Source organism: Amphiprion ocellaris, chromosome 15, assembly GCF_022539595.1.
Source record: "Amphiprion ocellaris isolate individual 3 ecotype Okinawa chromosome 15, ASM2253959v1, whole genome shotgun sequence".
Taxonomy (NCBI): domain Eukaryota; kingdom Metazoa; phylum Chordata; class Actinopteri; family Pomacentridae; genus Amphiprion; species Amphiprion ocellaris.
The window spans coordinates 31,539,044-31,553,483 of NC_072780.1; positions in this window are offsets into that span (position 1 = coordinate 31,539,044).

The window sequence follows — 14,440 nt, forward strand, 5'->3', positions numbered from 1 at the left end:
GAAGCAGCTTTTCAGACATCTGGGGTTCATCTGCGGTCGGCGGATCGATCTAATCCTGCAGACGAACCTCTGATGGAAGCTTCAATCACAGCAGACAATGACGTCTGTTCGCTCCACTCACAAACTCTCAGCTGCTTCGTGAAAGAATCCAGCTGCTGATCACTTTTCTCATCTGATTTTCAGCTCAATCCAGAGAAAACAGCAGCTGGAATATAAACACGTGATGATGGATGCTGCAGAAAACATCTCAGAACCTCAAAGTCTTTCATCTCTGTGACTAAAATTAAGATCTGTAGCTCCATACAGTTTATTATCTGTGGATCTTTGAGTCACTTTTGTAGGAATAAAGCTGCAATCAGAAGCTAAAATTAACATTAAACAAATTCTCTGATTTCTACTGTTAATTCTGTATATATATATATATATATATAATATATATATATATATATATATATATATATATATATATATATATATAAATAAAAAAATTTTTTATCCTATTCTTTTTACTTCTAGTTCCATAGCAACCAAAATCCCCATCAGAATACTTTAAGACTGCAGTAATGAGCGGTGGTTTTTCAAAAAGCAGCATCAGGTTCATTATTTCAATATTAAGCCAGAAAAAGCAAAGAAGTGGAGACTTTTTGTGCATTTAGCAGCAAATAAACACCTTCCTGGTGTAATTTGCTGCAGGTATCACTACTGTCAGGTGGAAATGTGCTTCTATTTTACAAAAATCATTTGTAATATAGTGGGAAAAAAGTAAGTTGCTAACAGCAAGAGATGCAGAACTATATATAGAGCATAGAGGCTGCAAAAAGGCCGTTATGTGGTTGTAATAATGTGGTTTTGTTGGGATAATCAACTTCAAATACTATGTATGGGGACTTTATCTGTGCTTTTCTCAACATTATTATGAAAATAAACACCTTCCTGTTTTGTTTTGTTTTTTTATGGCCTTTTTTCAGCTTTATTTTGATAGGCGCAGCGAGAGAGAGACAGGAAACAGGGGAAGACATGCAGCAAAGGGCCGTGAGCGGGAATCGAACCCGGGTCGTCGGACACCAATCTGTACATGGATCACCCGCTTAACACGCTGAGCTATACAGACGCACAACAAATTCCTGTTTTAAGCAGCTGCAGATATCACCTCTGTCAGGTGGAAATATCCTTTGGTTTTACAAACATTGCATATAATAGAGCAAAAAAGTGAGTCACTAACAGAAAAAGATGCTTTTAAACATATTTAACTGATGTAAATTTGCCATGCAGGCCTGAACATGAAGGTTTTAATCAGTCAGTCGATCACTTTACCTCATGGTCTATCATCTTATCTTTAGTCTCATTTAGGCTTTTGTGCATTTTAAAGAGAGATGCAGCAACAAAGCAACACATTTAGCATCAAGGCTTCAAAAAAAGCAGATTTTTTGTGATCATAATGTGGTGGTGTCATAATAACCAATTACAAATATTGTAGACTTTTCGTGCATTTAAAACAATAACTGGGGGTTTTCTCAACATTTGCATGCACATAAACATCCTTACAGTGTAATTTGCTGAAGATATCACCTTCAAATTAACACTGTCAGGTGGAAAAATGCTTCTATTTTACAAAAATCGCTTGTAATAGAGCAAAAAAACTGAGACACTAACAAAAGAAGATGCTTTAACATACCTAACTTAGGACTTTTGGATCATTTTTTCATGTATTGTTGGAGACTTTATTGTATTTTATGAAAAGATGGGTATAGTAACACCGAAGCTATGAATAAACACAAAACAGAACTAAATAAATGACATATCGACCGCATAAAAGGCAGATTTGTGGTTATAATAATGTGGCTTTGTCATGACAATCAATTGCAAATACTGTAAAGGAGAAATTATGTACATTTAAAACAATAAAACGAGGCTGTCTCAGCATTAGCTTGCAAATTAGCATCTTCACAGTGTAATTAGCCGCAGGTATCACCAGTGTCAGGTGGAAAAATGCTTCTATTTTACAACGATCGCTTGTAATAGAGCACAAAATTTAATCGCTAAATGAAGATGCTCTAACGCGTCCAACTCATGACTTTCAGGGCATTTTTTAATGCGTTTTTGGGGGATTTTATTGTACTTTATAGAAAGATCGGTGTTGTAAAACCAAAATTAAGAACAAACAGGTAACAGAAGTAAATAAATGGCATATAGGCTGCAAAAAAGGAGGTTATTTGGTTGTGATAATATGGTTTTGCTGTTGTGATCATTTGCAAATATTGCTTGTGGAGACTTTTTGTGCATTTACCTGCACTTTTCTCAAGATTAGCATGAAAATAAACACCTTCCAGATGTAATTAGCTGCAGATATCACTGTCAAATTAGCTCTGTCAGGTGGAAGTCTGCTTCTATTGTGCAAAAATACAATAAAAAGGTGAGCTGCTAACAGAAAAAGATGCTTTTAAACATATTTAACTTGTGTAACTTTTTAATCCAGGGCTGATCATGAACATATCTACAATTTCTTTGCATTTTTTTCATGCATTTTATGGAAAAATTAAATATGATTGTATTTTGTAGAATGTGAATTACAGAAACACCAAAACACAGAGTAAACAGCAAACAAAACAAAATATATGACCCACATAGGCTGCAAGAAAATCTGTTATTTGGTTGTAATAGTGTGGTTTTGTCGTGACGGTCAGTTGCAAATATTGTATATGGTGATTTTTGGTGCATTTAAAACAATGAAAAGTCATTTTCTCAACATTAGCCAAAACAAACATCTTCCAGGTGTAATTAGCTGCAGATATCACTTTCAGATTAATGCATCAGGTGGAAATATGCTTTTACTTTACAAAAATATAGTCAAAAAAAAAAAAAAAGCTGCTAACAGAAAAAGAGGCTTTTAACATATTTAACTTATGTAACTTTGTAGTGCAGGCCTGAACATGAACATATCTGTAATTTTTAATTGATGCATTTTATGGCAACAGATAATAGAACTAAATAAATGGCATATAGGCTGCAGAAAAGGCAGTTTTTTTGGTTCTAATAGTTGTTAAATCAATTACAAATATTGTATATGGGGACTTTTTGTGCATTTGGCAGCACTTTTCTGAAAAATTTGCTTGCAAAGAACATCTTCCAGGTGTAATTAGCGGAAGATATCACATTCAGATCAGTGCATCAGGTGGAAATATGCTTCTGTTTGATAAAAATATAGTAAAAAATTGAGCTGCTAACAGAAAAAGATGCTTTTGAACACATTTAACGTGTGTAACTTTGCCCTGCAGGCCTGAACATGAAGGTTTTAATCAGTCAATCAGCTCATGTTCCCTCCTCTCCTAAATATCTGCATTTTTTTCATGCATTTTATTGCAAAATTACGGATTAACATGAAAATGCTCGTCATACGTCGACATTATCTTTACAGCATCTCCATAAATCCCTATAAACTCCTCATTCAGTCTGATTCTTTTCACCAGCGGTGAGTTTCTGGACTCTCCGTCTGAGTTCCCATGACCCGTCACAATACAGTGATGATGTATTCAAGCAGTGATGTATGAAATTCGGGCAAATAAAAACCTTTGTCCTCCCACACTGGCTAATTATTTGACAGATTGGAGCCCTGTTGTGTGTGGATACTGTGAAGGAGCTCCATCCCCCCACCCAATAAAGAGGCCACTTGCAGAAAAAAAAATTCCTCCATAGCCTCCCTTTTCTATTCTTTGTTCCAAGATTACATTTTTTCCCCACATTTTGGACGAGCAAACGGGGGGTGGGGGGGGAGCTGTGGGTTTTCTCGGAGGGGGCCGGGACAGCAGTCACTGGCTGCTTAAAAAGATTTTCTCAAGCAGAAATATTTAATCTTCTCAGGGGAAAATAAAGCGAAGAAAAGAGAAGAAAAAAACCACAGAGGACAAAAAGAAGCTAATCATCCACAGGTCTCCCTCCTCCCTCCCCTCAGTTATCTGTAAAAAAAAAAACAAAAACACAACGGAGACACAGATTATGTAAGATTTGACGGAATAAATCTGCATGTTTAATTATGACGGTTCCCACATTGGGCTGCACACAAACATCACAGATGATATTTTAACTTCTCGGTTTCCTGTATTTTGCTGCTTTTTCTTCCTCCTTGCAGCTCAGCGAGACGCTTTCTGGGCAGGAATCGGCTAATTAGCAAAGCTGGAAGCTTTCAGTTCTTTTCTAATTCAGTTCTGTTTGTTTCATTTGGAAAAGACTGTAATTCAATGCAGACGTCACATGCAGGTGCAAACCCAGGAGAGAAACACCTGCAGGCTGCTTTATTTAGATGGATGATCTGATCTCAGGTCAGTTTTTATTCACACTGAGGCTGACAGGTGTAGTTCAGGTGTAGTTCAGGTGTAGTTCAGGTGTTTTATTATGATGGTATAACTTCAGCTGCTATTCAACAGCTGACCAAACATTTTAACTTGAAAGAATTCACCTGTGATACTAAGATACTGGAAATGATGACAAAACACATATACACAACTGTCCAACAGTTTGACGTCACCCAGCCAATTCCATGTTTTCCATGAAAACTCCCACTTTTCTCCATGTGCTAACATAACTGCACAAGGGTTTTCTAATCATCAATGAGCCTTTCAACACCATTAGCTAACACAATGTAGCATTAGAACACAGGAGTGATGGTTGCTGGAAATGTTCCTCTGTACCCCTATGGAGATATTCCATTAAAAATCAGCTGTTTCCAGCTACAATAGTCATTTACCACATTAACAATGTCTACACTGGATTTATCATTCATTTAATGTAATCATTGAAAATATTGCTTTCAAAGAACATTTCTAAGTGACTCCAAACTTTTGAACGGTAGTGTATATAGGCACTAAAGTATAATCTGTTTTCCCGTTGAGCAGTAATAACAAAGAAAATGAGAAAACAGACCCTACATACAAAACATTTTAACATTTGTTCATTCTTTATACAGGAGATTTTGTATTTCATATTTTTCTTACCGTTTCTTTACGACACATTTTTGCTTATTTATCTGTATTGATGGTGCTGGAAACTGCACTCTTTCTGCTGTAGCAACCACATTTCCCCTCTGGGATTAATAAAGTATTTCTGTTTTATTTGTTGTTTTTGGTTTATATGGAAAAAGTAATTAATTAACAAGAAAAACACTCAGAGAGTGCAATACTCCGCCAAGGCTGCTCAGTCGTATCATTTCCAGTGGCTGAAATCTTGAAAAAATTCATGGCAGAAATCACAGCAACATAGAATGTGTCCATTTTTATAGATGTACCCACAAACAAAATGACATTGTGCTGAGCACAGGCGTGTGTTATGTATGTGTACGTTATGTACTGATACAGAATCACGTGATCTAAATATGTAGCAGGAGGCGGGAATTGATGGGACTCAGAAACACCCCCACAATTTAATCAGTTGTTCCTTGTATCATTTCCTACCTATAAGTCCTGATAAGTCCACAGAGATGGATTTGTAGTAGGATCACAATCATGTGATCGTCAGCAGGCAGCTGATGTAGTGTTCACTTGTTGTCATGGTTACAGTGACGCCGTGCCGCTATCTGGCAATGATACAGAAATCTTTAACAAATCTGTGGATCCAGACTATAAGCTGCATCACTGCCAAAATCTCATCACTTGGTCCTTGTGTCATTTTGGATCTTCCCTGAAAATTTTATCCAAATCTGTTAGTCCGTTTTTGAGTAATGTTGCTAACAGACAGACAGACAGACAGATGCACAAACGTACGGCGATCGACACATAATTTGCTGTTCCTTGGAGGAGTAATTAAGTAATGAGAATTGGGAGAAAGGAAAAATAGGTGTATTTCGGTTGTTCTGGGTTTAGTTTTGTGTTTCTTTATAGTTTTTTGATGGTTTAAAATGGAAAAACAGAAAAAATGTGTCTGTTTTTACTTTTTTGTTTATTGACGACTTTTTTCAGCCTTAATAAAATGGGTTTAATTATATAAAAATTATAGCTCCCTGTTTGCTTATTTTTTTCATTTGCTGCTAGGGTAGGACAGAGGAAAAGTGTTGAACTGGCATCTGCTGTTAGCAAAACAAACATCTGGATGATGCAGAAATATGTTCAAGTGACACAGAGACGGTACCAATGGGGTATTGAGCAAACTGTCCAAAGACTATGTCTGCCGGATGCATTTTGACAAACTTTGATTACAGCAGTACATTTAAGCGATTCACGCCAATGAACATGGAGTTATGTGATGATCGGTGTCTGTCTGTCTGTCTGTCTGTCTGTCTGTCTGTCTGTCTGTCTGTCTGTCTGTCTGTCTGTCTGTCTGTCTGTCAGCAACATCACTCAAAAACGGACCAATGGATTCGGATAAAATTTCCAGCTAAGTTCAGAAATGACACAAGAACCAAGTGATTAGATTTTGGCAATGATGCAGCTTATAGTCTGGATCCACGGATTTGTTAAAGATTTCTGTATCATTGTGAGATAATGGCGTGGCGACACTGTAACCATGACAACAAGTGAACACTACATCAGCTGCCTGCTGATGATCACATGATTGCAATCCTGCTACAAATCCACTGCTGCGAACCACAAATTTTTTCATGATTTCATCCGTTGGAAAAGCACGCCGTCTGAGCAGCCTTGGAGGAGTACTGAGCTCTCTGAGTGATCTTCTTGTTTTTTGTATGTTTTGGTTTGGTTTAGAGTGGAAAAACTGAAAAAGAAACAAAACAAATGGGACCATTCCATTCTTTTTTCATTGTTGCTTTAAAACAGAGAAATGAAAAAATGGGCCACTTTCTCTCTTTTTTTATTGTTCATTGCATTTGCTGCCTAGTCTCACCAAAAATATGTGTAATATGTTGTATTTCTGTGTGTATGGAGGTAATTAGTGATGATTCTGGCCAGTTAATGGACTGATAACATCCAAAATAGAAGCTTATTTTTAAGAATATAAACCAAAAGGACCACAAACAGCATCATTTTGACAGTGACTCTATAATGTATAATCATTTTGCTGTTTAAAAAGACACAGTCAGACACTTTGGTGCTCTCTGTCCCTTAATTAACTCGTATTATTTCACATTTCTGCATTGAATCGTCCTGTGATTCAAACCAGACTGGTCTCATACATCACTTCCTGTCCATGACTAATATCTCGGGCTCCAGTTTTGGACACAACCTTGCCGCCGTGGTCCTGAAGCTGCCGGAGTTTATCCTCTCGGCATCTGGACCCCCGTCCCCCTGCCGCCGGGCCGAGGCTGAGACTCTTGGCAGCGTCCCAGTGAAGAGGTGGCTGCAGCGCTAAGTTCCCCCCAGTAGAAGGTTAAAACCCTCCACAGCCTCCCTCAGCAGCAGCACGACATATGCTGCTTAAAAACATATGGTCAGCAACAAAACTTCACAATGAAAACGCTCACTTTCAAGCAAAACTGGTGAATGTAGAAGACGATTAGAGGATCCCGGGCAGCGCCGTCGTGATTTATCATGCACATATTGTCCCAATTAGCAGGATTACGGCTGCCTGACCTTCCTGCTCCGTCCTCATTTGTATCGTGTCAGAGTGAAAGCAGCTCTTCAATCACCCAACGCCGTTTCAATCTGGGATCCCAAAGACGCCGAAGAGAGACTCGGTTTGGAGGGAACTTTGAAAAAAAAGTGTCTGTCGTCCTGCAGTAGAACAAAAGTCAGAAAATCTGGAACAGCAGCAAAAAAAAAGGAAAAAATACTTCACAAATAAACCCATTAATCAGGTCCTCTCACTTCCAAGAGAAATAACATCTTTTTCTAATGATAATTATCTTGTTTAAAAAAAAAAAACCCCACATAGATAAAAAGTAGAACCCTAACCCTTTATACAAAATAAAATGAAAATTGACCAAAAAAATGGAGCAGAAACACAAAATCAATGGAGATAAGAGCAAAAAAAGAGTTAAAAATACATCCTAAATAAATCCATAAACCAAGTCTTCTCACTTCAAAGAGAAATAACAGCTTTTCTAATGATAATTGTCTTGTTTTAAAAAACATCCCACATAAATATTATTAAGAAGTCAACACAAAATAGCTGGAAAAGTTAATACATAGAAAGTTGAAAATTCATACAAAATTTTACAAAAAAATAAAATATAAATGTGCTAGGAAGTGAAAAGTAGAAAGTAAATGGGAACAAAATAGATAAAAAGTAAAATGTATATAGAAAACAGATGGAAACTACATGCAAAGGTCAAATTTTATACAAAATAAAAATAAAATTTATCAAAAATTGGAGCGTAAATACAAAATCAATGGAGATAAGAGCAAAAATAAAGAAAAAAAGGGAAAAATGCACCATAAATAAATACATAAATGAGGTCTTCTCACTTCCAAGTAAATAGCAGCTTTTCTAATGATAATTATCTTGTTTTAAAAAAATTATTGCCAAAAGTTCAAACTAAATTTAACAAAAAATAAAATACAAATCTGTTAAAAGTAGAAAGTAAAAGGGATTGAAATAGATTAAAAGTAGAATCTATATAGAAAACAGCTGGAAATGACATGCAAAGTTGAAAGTTTATCCAAAATAAACACAAAATTGACCAAAAATTAGAGCGTAAAATACAAAAATCAATGCAGAGAAGAGTTTGACAGGTAAAACTAAAAAAAAAGATTTAAAGTAGGTTGTACATGTACACAAAGCAGAAAGTAAATATAAAATATATACTAGAAGGTTAAAACTAGAAAGGACAGCATTCAAAGAGTGACGCCAAAAATAGATTTAAAGTAGAAAGCAGATAGAAAATAGCTGGAAAGTATGAAACAAACACAAGGTCTTGGCATATAAAGTGGAAAATATAGACAAAATTGACCAAACATTAGAAAATAAATACAAAATGTATCCCGAGAAGAATCTACTAGAGAGTTAAAGCTAGAAAGTAGAGGCTGATAAATAGATTTAAAGTAGAAATTACAAACAATATCGATAAACGCTGTTTTATATATACTCATCTTAGTATTTTAGGATTTATATTGTTGCTTTTTTATATCGTAAAGGTCTACTAATGTTTTGTCAGCTTGATCTTGGCAATTCTGAAAATGAATCATTTCAAAGAATGAAGACTTGTAATGATTATTGGTTTTATCTGATAATGATTACTGTTTAGAATTCGACAATTGAGCTTCTAATAATGTGCAAAAATGGCCAAATTAAGTTGATTATCATTGATGAACACAAACCATTCGTTGACCACCTATCAGATCTGATATCTAGCATTTTTATTATTATTTATTTTTTATTTGATTCCTGATAAAGTGAAATGATTTTGAAATGTGGTCGATCAATGTCCCGCCCACAGCAACACCTGATTGGTTTCCAAAGCATGACTCACAGCCGATCAACAGTGAGTCATAAATGTTCGAATTTCACCAATTGAAAAAGGCATTTCAACAATATTTCGTGTTGCAGTTTGTGTTTTTCTGAACTTTGACACCAATATTTCAATTTTCCTGTAAATATAAATCAGTTCTAAGTATTGATTATTGGTCTCCTTGATCGTTAATAATCAGTATTGGTCCTGTAAAAACCATATCGGTCGACCTTTACTTGTCCTTCACAGCTTTGTGTGTTTCTACAACTGCGGTGAAGTCAGATCTGATAACAAGCTGACAACAAAGTTCAATAATGACGGTAACAGACGTGTAGCTGAACAAACAAACGGTTAGAAACGGCTCAAAAGGCCTGTTGTCTTTTTATGCGCTAAACTCATGAAAAGAAGCTGCTATTGTGCAGAATTAACTAAACTGCAGAAGGTTAAGTTGGCAAACCGGCTTTGCTGACGAGAAAATCCAACTTGTAGTGGAATTTTCAGGAGTTTTTTTTATATAGCCAGAGATCAGAAACTTAGTGTTCCTGTGTTGCAATGAATGTTTTAATTTAACATGTCTGGATTTGAGGTTTTTAAGTTTTAATTTAAACTCTTATTGCAAATGTACTTCAGGTTCCTAAATTACTAGCAGCCCTAACACAAAGTAGCACAGGTGAAAAGTGAATACAAATCATGGTTAATTTATCATCGTCTTTGTTTTACTGTATTACTTTTTATACATCAGTAACTCTGTAGGTTTTTCTCTTATGTTTGGGACAATGGATGGAAATTAGCCTTGTGCTAAATCCGGCTTATTTATTGCAATCTTGTGTAAACTTATGAGATTGTATGTTCATTAATATGCACTGTCCCATCCAAATAAATAAAGAAATTAAATGAAATGTGGCCACAAAACAACAGATTTTAAGTCACTGATTGAGAATCTGCAAAATTGGAGATCAAATAATGGCTAATTATGGATGAAAAGTCCCATCTTTGAGCTCATATTAATAAAATAATTAATAATGCAGAAGTCATCTGGTGATATTTCTGAACCACATGTAGTTGCATGTCACAGTAATACAGACCTAAACATATAGAATACTTTAATATGGAAAATTTGATCATAAAAATTCAAATAAAATTATTTTCATTGAATTTTCAGAACTGATTGAGCAGGTTTGTAGCATAAAACCAAAAGTATTGGTAGATACTCTGATCCAAGTAGAAGTAACTGAATTTCAAAATGATTCTCTAAATATCACTAAGAAAATATGTTTCTTAAGATGCATCTGTGACTGGACCCTATACTCATCCATAAGTGGGTCAAAATGACCCGGATAAGAATCAGTGTGTTTTTATGTCATTTTTTTGTCATTTTGGTTGACAATAATCATTCGTATTATTGTTTGTATTATATTTTTGTCCACACAAGAATGATTTCATGTTTACACTATGATTATTTCTCACTTTTTAACAGATTTTGAACATTCTGATAATTGAAAAAGAAGAACATTACACAGAACAGCAACAGAAGAATGTCAACATCCATTTTGTTGACTTTTTTCCACTCTTTCCTTCCAGCTGTTGCTGCACCTCTTGTATGAATATTATCTGTGATAAAGAGCTCAAGGTAGTAATACAAATATTATAATTTCTAAGTATAAAAGGGGGGCTGCACAGTGGCGTAGTGGTTAGCACTTTCGCCTTGCAGCTAGAAGATCCCTGGTTCGCGTCCCGGCTTTCCCGGGATCTTTCTGCATGGAGTTTGCATGTTCTCCCTGTGCATGCGTGGGTTCTCTCCGGGTACTCCGGCTTCCTCCCACAGTCCAAAAATATGCTGAGGTTAATTGATTACTCTAAATTGCCCGTAGGTGTGAATGTGTGAGTGCTTGTTTGTCTTTGCATGTAGCCCTGCGACAGACTGGCGACCTGTCTAGGGTGTCCCCTGCCTTCGCCCGAGTCAGCTGGGATAGGCTCCAGCCCCCCCCGCGACCCTAGTGAGGATTAAGCGGTGTATAGATAATGGATGGATGGATGGAAGTATAAAAGGTAACTTAAATGTTTAAATGGAATGATATCAAAACATGTTTCTTTTTTGAGGAATAGCTGCAAAATTAAATGAAAAAAAATTTCTTTACAAAGGTATTGAAAGAAAACGACCCCACTGGGTCATTTTTTACCCACTTATGCATCTAAGGGTTAAGATTAAGGGTTAAGATATATATATATATATATATATATATATATATATATATATATATATATATATATATATATATATATAATCTGGTGACTTGAGATGGAACATAACTAATATAACAATAATAATGAAGCTTAATTATGGGGCTTAAACTACTAATATACATAAACTACTTTAATTGTAGTAAATGGCTTGAAATTTTTCAATAATGAGTTGAAATTCGTGTTCAGTGACTTGCAATTTGTTCTAAATTACTCAAAAATTATCCAAACTGACTCAAACTTTATCCATTATGAGTAAATATTTGTCTACAGTGACCTGAAACCTGTTCAAACTACTCCAAATTTCTCAAAACATGTTAAAAATGGTCCAAAATCACTTAAAATTTGTCTAAAATAACTTGTGAAACAAGTTGAAATTTGTCCAAAACTACTTTAATTGTAGTAAATGACTTGAAATTTGTCCTAAATTACTCAAAAATCATCCAAAATAACTCAAACTTTATCCATTATGAGTAAATATTTGTCTACAATGACTTGAAACCTGTTCAAAACTACTCAAAATTTCTGAGAACTTGTTCAAAAGGTTCCAAAATGACTCAAAATATGTCCAAAAATTGGTTTTGAAATTTTTTTGGAAATGACCCAAAACAAATCCCAAATGAGCAAGAACAAGACCCAAAAAACTCTTTGTTCAAAAATAGTACAAAATTACTCAAAATCTGTCTGAAATAATTTGTTAATCAAGTTGAAATTTGTCCAAAACTACTTTATTTGTAGTAAATGACTTGAAATTTTTCAGTGAATTGAAACTTATGTTCAGTGACTGATAATTTGTCCTAAATTACTCAAAAGTCATCCGAACTGAATCAAACTTTATCCATTATGAGTAACTATCTGTCCACAGTGACTTGAAACCTGTTCAAAACCATTCAAAATTTCTCAAAACATGTTAAAATTGGTCCAAAATTTGTGAAATCTTGTCCTCAAATGACTCACAAGTCCCAAACAACCCTGAACAAGGCCCAATGTTTTCCTGGTACAATTTTTACATTTTATGCTTACAATTTCTACTGATGTTTATATTTTTGGACATATTTTTCTCCTCATGCTTATCTTTTATTGTCTCTACTGTTCAAATTTCCAAGACTTTGAATGGAGGCAACTGTAACAATCAACAAAAGTACTTCTGATTCTGCAGAATTATCAGTTGTGGAGATTAATCTGACTGATTTTGAGTTGGATTTTTGACATTCTGAGGCGCTAGAGTGAAGACAAACCAAACTTTTGATCTCTGGATGAAGTCCCCGTTCAGTTTGTGACTCTGACAGTCGCCGGCGCTCATGTTTGAAATGAATCTCTGGACGTTTTGTTTGGGCTAATGGCGGATGTGTCAGCTCGTATGTCTGCCGCCTCCCGCCTGGCTGCCGGGCTTGGAGGGGGTAACAGAGTGAGGACTGGGGCAGTTTCTGGAGGGGAGGGGGGGTCACATGGAAATGAGCCCCATTCATCCCTCGGCCCAGAGCCCCCCCGATCGGCATATGGCTCGGCATTGTCCTTGGCCGCCCAGCCAGAAGTGATGCAATTTGTTGGCATGTCCTGTCATTTCACAAACTACCATCCCATTGAGGCCTCCAGAAAACAACAACAGAAGACATGGAAGGGCGGCCAACAGCTCCGCTTCCACCGAGCCGCTGCCAAACCGGCCGGCAGGGAGATGAAAAATAACTCTCAGACGTTCACTCACATCCATTTAAGTCTTTAAAAAAAGAAAAATAATTTTAAAAAGACATCAAAACGTCACGAAAAATCAGCATTCGTTCCAACGGTTAAATCTGTTATTAAATAGAGTGTTGAATTAGAAACAAGAATAATAATAAAGATGCTGAAATGAAATGGAAGTTTTAGTACAAGCACTGAAAGAAGTTGAAGTGGCTCTTAAAATGTAGAGTGCAGAAAGTTGTGGGGGATTTAGCTGAAGTTCAGGCACTGAAAGGACCTGAAGTGTCACATGAAGTGTAGGTGATGAATTGAGCAGGGATAAAGTGGAAATACTGAAGTTAACGGACGCTTGTTGAAGAGATTGAACCAAAATTTTGAAATAGTTTTGTAGTTAAAGTGCACTGAAAGGAGATGAAGTGCTAATTTAAAGGTAAATTGCAAAAAGTTAATGTTAAAGCACTGAAAGGAGGTGAAGTGTAAACTAACTGTAGGTGATAAATTAAGCTCAAAGAGGTGACTATGGTGGGAATCCTGAACTAAATGAATGCTTGTTGAAGTGTGTAAACTGAAACATAACATCTAATAATTGAAAGAGTTTGAAGTGGCAGTTGAAGTGTAGGAATTTAAAAATAAAGGAGTTAATCGGACTAAAAAGAGAGAATGAAAAGTGTCAAAAATGGTGAAAGCAGCTGAATTGTCAATTCTACAACTGAAATATTGAAACAGTTTTGTAGCTGAAGTGGTGCTTTAAATACAAATACTGAGCGATGATGCAGTTCAAGCACTGAAAGCAGCTAAAATGTTCATTTGAATGTAAAAGGCAGAAAAGGGTAAGATTTGGTTGAAGTTTAAGCACTGAAAGGAGGTGAAGTTTCATGTGTGATAAACGGAGTTGGAAGAACCAACTGAAGTCGAAATCATGAAGCTAATAAATGACTTGTTGAAGTGTAGAAACCAAGATAAAGTCAGCTGAAGTGTCAGCACTGAAAGCGTTGAAGGTATGAGACTTGAAGGAGCTGAAGTAGTGCGTTAGATGGATAACAGACAGAAAAGTTGGTGAAAGCAGCTGAATTCTGCAGTTGAAATATCTGAAATAAGTGAAATATTGAAATTGTTTCGTAGTTGAAGTGGTGTATCAAATACAAATGCTGAACGACGTCGAAGTAGTTCAAGCACTGAAAGCATCCA